At 28.4% G+C, this 6,592-nt stretch overlaps 1 non-coding gene across 1 annotated transcript; it reads left to right on the forward strand.

Moving 5' to 3' along the window:
- Positions 1 to 5,450: 5,450 nt before the first annotated feature.
- On the forward strand, positions 5,451 to 5,568 carry TRNAL-CAA (transfer RNA leucine (anticodon CAA)). Its single transcript has 2 exons — positions 5,451 to 5,488; positions 5,523 to 5,568. It is a non-coding gene; the product is annotated as a tRNA-Leu (tRNA).
- The last annotated feature ends 1,024 nt before the right edge of the window (positions 5,569 to 6,592 follow it).

Raw genomic sequence — 6,592 nt, forward strand, 5'->3', positions numbered from 1 at the left:
AAGTGTTTATTTTAGTAAAATCATCAGCAGCAAAAAAATGAAACTCAAAATTAATGAAAGTAAAACAAAATACATGTAAATTATTTACAATACATCAAGAAATGATGATGGCAGTCTTATTATGAGCGACAATGCTTTGAAACAGTTGAGTCATTTGTATATCTTGGGTCGCTTGCCATAAAAAAAAGTACTACAAGGGACAAAATAAATTGCCTGATCACTCTCGATATCGACGAGGTGTTATTTTGGTCCCTAAAGGCTTCTAAAAAACAGGCCACTCACAAAGAAAACCAAAACATCTATCCTTAAATCAGATATCTAGGTACTCAGTAAGGGTGAGAAAAAGATTGATATTTTTGAAGAGAGAGTCATAAGATAATAATAATATTTAGGGCTGTAAAAGAAAGTTTGAAGGATTTAAATATAATGAGGAGCTGTGCACTCTTTTGGGCGTGGAAAGATCATGTGACATATGAAAATGTAGATACTGTATTTGATTGTTCACGTGTATTGATTGAATGCCATATAAGTTACAAGTAATTCGGGATATGTACACATTCTCTGATGGTAAGAGACAACCTAGATGGACGAGCCTGAGATGGCTGGATTACGCTACGAGAGATTTAATAATGATCAATCAAAGAATCTGGAAAGCGTTAGCGCTGTGTCGTCCAGGATGGATAACATTTTAGGAGGAGGCCAAGAGTCACCAAGGGTTGCTGCAATAAATATTAATGATCTAACGGCGAATTACGAAAGATGGAGTATATTTTTATGATAATTTATATTTTAAATTATTTTAGTTAATAATTACGTAACTATGTATTTAGAAATATTTAAAAATATAATAAAATAATAACAAGATAAAAAGAACTTTTTATATAAGTACAACGTTTTTAAATTCTGTTGAACCATATAAACTTGACTTGACTAGCTTAAACTATCAAAAAATTTGTACTTGACATGTCATATTGATTTCCATAGTAACCAATAATGGTGTCGAAATAACTTTTCATACAAAACAGAATTAACTGAAAATGAATTCAATTCTACTTAAAGATGGCTAAAAGTATTAAAAAAATGCATAGGCATCGTGTTCTGATATATTCTAAAAGTTTCAAATGTCTAGCTAGTTGGGAAGTTAGTTAAAAATTGATTGCAAGATGTGTACCGGACAAAGAACCACCGGACAAATAAGAATCCGAGCTAAGAAAAACATTGTAAAATGTGAGATACAGCCATATGTTATCGATTTAATTTAATAACACACATTTTTATGTACTTAATAAATAAATCTGGACCAGTTTCGTCCACCTCAGAGGGATATTTTTAACTAATAAATCAATAATACGATGCATTTTCACCAAGTTAACAAAATAAATGAAAAAAAAGCCTTATATATTGCGCATTTTTTACCTGACATTTATTAGTACTACGTATTTTATTGTTGAACGTGATTATGTGATGTTCATAGAATAAAACTTGTATTTTATATTCAATTTAAGAAACATTCAATTCTATAAAAATGTGTATTAATTTTTTTTAGCCTAAAAATGAGAGTGGTGGATTCTGCTTGAAGAGACAAAGTTTAATTTTGGGCTGTTGTGCTAGAGAAGCAGAAGAGAATAAAATATTGTTATCTATAATAATCCACAACAAACTTGCAAAGAAACAGTCATAAACAAACAAGTTTATACATCTATTTTTTTATTATCGCCATATGAATTTCGCCAAATAGACCAACACGTCTATGTACTCGTACTATATTTTATAACGGACAAATTGACCGACAAAAAGTATTAATATTATAACAATACCTATAACAATATAAAAATGTTGAAATTTATATGTTGGCCTAACATATAAATGGATAGATATCTAGCTACATTATTATGGCTATCACAAACCATAAAATTTGTACACTTTTGTGCAATTAATTTGAATGAGAAGACAATACTTTATTATTTTGGAGAATAAGTGGATTGAACCATAATATATTACTTTTTTTCGTCTGATTTTGTAGATAAACATATAGTCACCGTATTTTAGAAGTGTATGGACTGTATTTTAACGTAGATAGCTCGTTATAATATATTCGCTTTACCCCTATTCGGTGGATGAGGATTGTGAAAAATGGGGTTACAACCTTACGGAAACACATGCCTTAGTAGATCCATCTAAATGTCAATATCACCACCACGCCACTAATCACCGTTTCCTCTCAAATGGCACATGGATTTTCAAAGTCGATACCTTGGTAGAGGTTTTACGAGGATTTGTTCGTAGGCATTGGGTTTATTTTTTGGATCTACTCACGTACTTTAATATTTATGAATGGTGCTACAAACATAACTCAATTATTGAAGAAATATATATTTTTTTCATATTTTAGACGTTCAAACTTGAATCTACAAGCTAGACTTATACTTCACTTACTATTTACGGAGTATCATGATAGTACAAAAAATAATAATGCTATTGAAATTGGCTTCAATACTTGCCTACTTCAATATTCTAAGTCACCAATGGAACATATTTTGTATTTTTTCATGTTAAGTAATATTATTTTACTGCAAACTGTGTAAAGCAATATTACATGTACTTCAGAGCCATTGTGCTTCAAGTTAACTTTAATCTAAGTAATATGAAATCATAATAATATATTATTATAAATAAGTTAAATTAGTACAGATTTACAACCTATTTTATCATATCTTTCAGAGCCAATTTATGCTATCGGGTTTAAAGTCAGCTATGTCAATTTTCTGTACTATTTTTCCATAATACACATATTCATGACCCGCCATTTTTATACCTATTTTACGTCTCACTTTAAACATGATTTTTATTAATTTTAATTAAATTAAAAAAAAATATTTCGCATTAACAATTTTTATTTAAAATTATATTAGCAAAAAGAAACTAATCTATTTTCAGCCCAAAATGTGCTCTATAGACTATCTCAAAATAACGAAATATGAAGGTAACCGACTACATTAACATTAAGACATGCTCAAAGGGGCTGATAAAGAAGAGTGTATTTTTTTGGATTTACATGAATTACTGACTCTCAGCTATATACTTGTAATGTATATAATCAGGTACACTTGCGTATGTCCAAAAAACTAATTAAATGATGGTACATAGATAATATCAAAGTGATGAATATATTAATCAAATTTATCAGCAGTCATCAATTTAGCAGTTTAGTGCTCTCTAAACAATGGGCACCTGGAAATACAATAAAACTATAAGTAAGTATGATCTTTTTGTTAGTGCTGTTACGAATAAGACATAAGTGGTACATTTATAAATAAATATAAATGCAGCAAAATTATTAGTGAGGGCGTATTTACAATGTTTATTTATTTAAAAACAAAATTTTATGGATATAATAAAACGGAAGACATGACGTTTATAATATGATATTTAAATTTAAAAAGAACTGGCTCTAATCAAAGTTAGAGTTAGTTAAAAAAATACATAATCTAATTTATAGTAAAATTTATTACACTCAAAGGAGAGAAGAAAATAATATAAACAACAAAATATTTTTTTCAGTAAAAAAAAATACACAGCACGTCACTGAAAATATGTATCTATCTAGAAAGCGCATTGATTAGTTGAGTAGTAGAAAAGACAATGAAGATTGAGAAATATTGCCAAAATCTTTCGCTTAAAATTGACGCGTTAATGCGTTTTTTGACAGTGTATAATTATATTTAATCGGAGATTGTCATTATTGAATTCAAATTTCTTCTATATAGAACAAAATGTATTATGCAAATAATTGTTTGACGTTTAAAATGTATTTAGTCTTGATTTAATATGGTCTCATGTTATAATAGTAAATTTTATATGACATCAATTTAAAGAGTAAAAATATCTCTCATATTACCATAATTTTTATTGTTTTATTTAACTATTTTGATACTAATTTTGAAATAATCTGTCATCGTACAAGTACATGACCATTTTTAAAATTTCTGAACGCGAATCGCAGAAACATCATCCGTAAAATTCCACCGGAGGTAAGAAGCTGCACAAATAAAAGTCCGAATCAAAAGTTAAATTTGTTCGTCTTGGCCGAGTGAGCAGAGGCTTCGTTGAGCGGCTGCAGAAGTGCCCACCAGCCAAGAGGAGCTCGGCACACATATAATTCTTAAGATTTGCCTTTCATCCCCTCGAATTATTTGCAGTTCTTTGCGCACCCGATCCCCTCTTCGCTTTCTTTTCCCTCCACTAACGAGCTCACAGAACTACCAGGCTTCCTTCCGGGAAATGTAAATGGACCTATATTTATAATTCTGGCTATGGAATACTAATTCTGCTTTTCATTTTTTCCTTATACTCAAACACGGCGCGTTTTTTATTCATTGTGTTTGGGATTTGTGTTGAAATTTACGGCCAACCGCGTAAATAAACACTTAGGAACAAGAGACGTATCAGAGAGTTTTTTTTTTCTGTACGGGGTATATAATCATTTTTTTTAGGTAGTTAAAAGATCGGTTAACCGGTAGGCTATTCAATCAATTATAATTATTTTAATTGTTATAAAAAAAATCTGTAAATACATACTAGTAATTAATTTGCCATATTTACTGTTATTCTGTGACATATACTTAATATATAATCATTTATTATGAAATGTGCAAAGCGTTCTTTGATTTTTTTTGGTAATATGTACATTTATGTGGGGTCATTTCAGCACTCCCTGCGTACTTTAGCGGTACAAACATACATTGGTTCACAGTTCTCCGTACCTATTTAAACTTGAAATAATTCTACTTTGAATTTCTACATTGAAAACAGCCAAAATGGAGAAAGTGTCAAAATATTTTTTTTAAGCCATTCGTTCACTCACGCAGTAGAAACATTTTAACACCTACAAAAAAATCATCAACAGTCAACTTATCGTGGTGACGTTTGACATAAAAGTTGCAATTCAACCGTAGCCTTTTCAATTTAAAAATGTTCTAATATATAAAACTGATAGATACCTACTTGTGTATTTATTAAAAAATAATAAATTAAGTAGTTACTGTCTATGTACTTAGTTTATAAAGAAAACATTTATGTACCTATTTATGTAATGCCATCGGAAAAATAAAAAGTGTGATAAAGAGTATATAGGTACCTATTTGTGTTTTTTTATTTAAATTAATTTATCTGTTAATGCAATGAACTAATATTTTATTGATTATTTGATCAATACCTATTAATTTTATTCTTAACTTAAAATTATTCTATCTTACAACATAAAAATACGTAAATGTATATTGCTTATCAGTGCACACGGTTTTTAAAAATAATGTGATTATTGACATGCTTCAGTGAATGAATGATAACGATAACATACTACAAAATAAAATTTCTACAAGATAATACCGAGAACAACGTATAAATAGTTTCTCAATTGCTTGATGATTAAAATTGTCGCTTTTCAATATGTCAGGATGGCCGAGCGGTCTAAGGCGCCAGACTCAAGGTAATCTTGCTCGCTTTAAGCGAGTTCCGAGCATTTCTGGTCCTCAATTGAGGGCGTGGGTTCAAATCCCACTTCTGACAAATATTTTTTTATATTTCAGATTCAATTATTATAATTATATCGAGCTAATTTATGTATCAGAAGAACAATAAATTTAAGTAGTAGGTATAAAAATATTTTAAAATATACGTACTATTTTTTTCATTGAAGTTTTCATTTCAGTAAAAATAATTAATATTTTTTACTATGTACTTACCTATTTAAAATGAAAAAAATACTAATAATGAAACAATAATATTTTATAATTATTTTAAATTTAGGTAGGTAGGTAACTATTTAATATTAAATAGCGATTTTGACACGCCAGCCCACAAAGTATTATTAGCTATACATTATTATGTACTCGAAAATGAAATGAATGAGTCTGCATGAGAAAAATCTTCTTTTTATATTTAAAATTCACGTCTATAAATAAAAAGGATTTCAAGCTGTATATCATTTTTTTTATAAAATAATTAAATATAAAAAAAAAATATACTTAATAAAAATACAAATTAATCGAAAATTTCTATAGTACACTATAGAACACTTGATACACTAATTTGTTATAGTAAACGTAACAATAAAAAATAATATGTAATAGTACGAAAGAAATCCTTTGAGGAATCCACATTTTATATATTTTTTTAATAATGTTTATCTATGACTGATAATAAAAAATAATTTTCTTTTTAATGTTATAGATACGTATTTATTAAAACTAATAGGTATACCATTTAAAAAAAATGCAAGCTTCGTATTTTTCCGCTAGGTGTCTCTGGTAAGTAGAGTATTTGCCTTAAAATGAGTATGTAAACTGTATTGTATTATTACAAAAATAATTTATCTCTGTAAACAGTATAATTTAAGTCTTATTCGAAAATATATTAAAAAAAAACTATTCAATTAGCTTCTAAAAATAAGCACGCATAAAATATTAAAACGTTCTAGTTTAATTTGGTTCAACACGGTAAGTATTAAAATAGACGTACGTTTAAAAATAACATTACGTAGGTAGATAAGTAATATCGTAGAATAATTTACAAAACTTTAACATTGGCATTG

Source organism: Rhyacophila brunnea, unplaced genomic scaffold (assembly GCF_057557595.1).
Source record: "Rhyacophila brunnea isolate RB1 unplaced genomic scaffold, BYU_Rbru_1.0 scaffold_11, whole genome shotgun sequence".
NCBI lineage: Eukaryota > Metazoa > Arthropoda > Insecta > Trichoptera > Rhyacophilidae > Rhyacophila > Rhyacophila brunnea.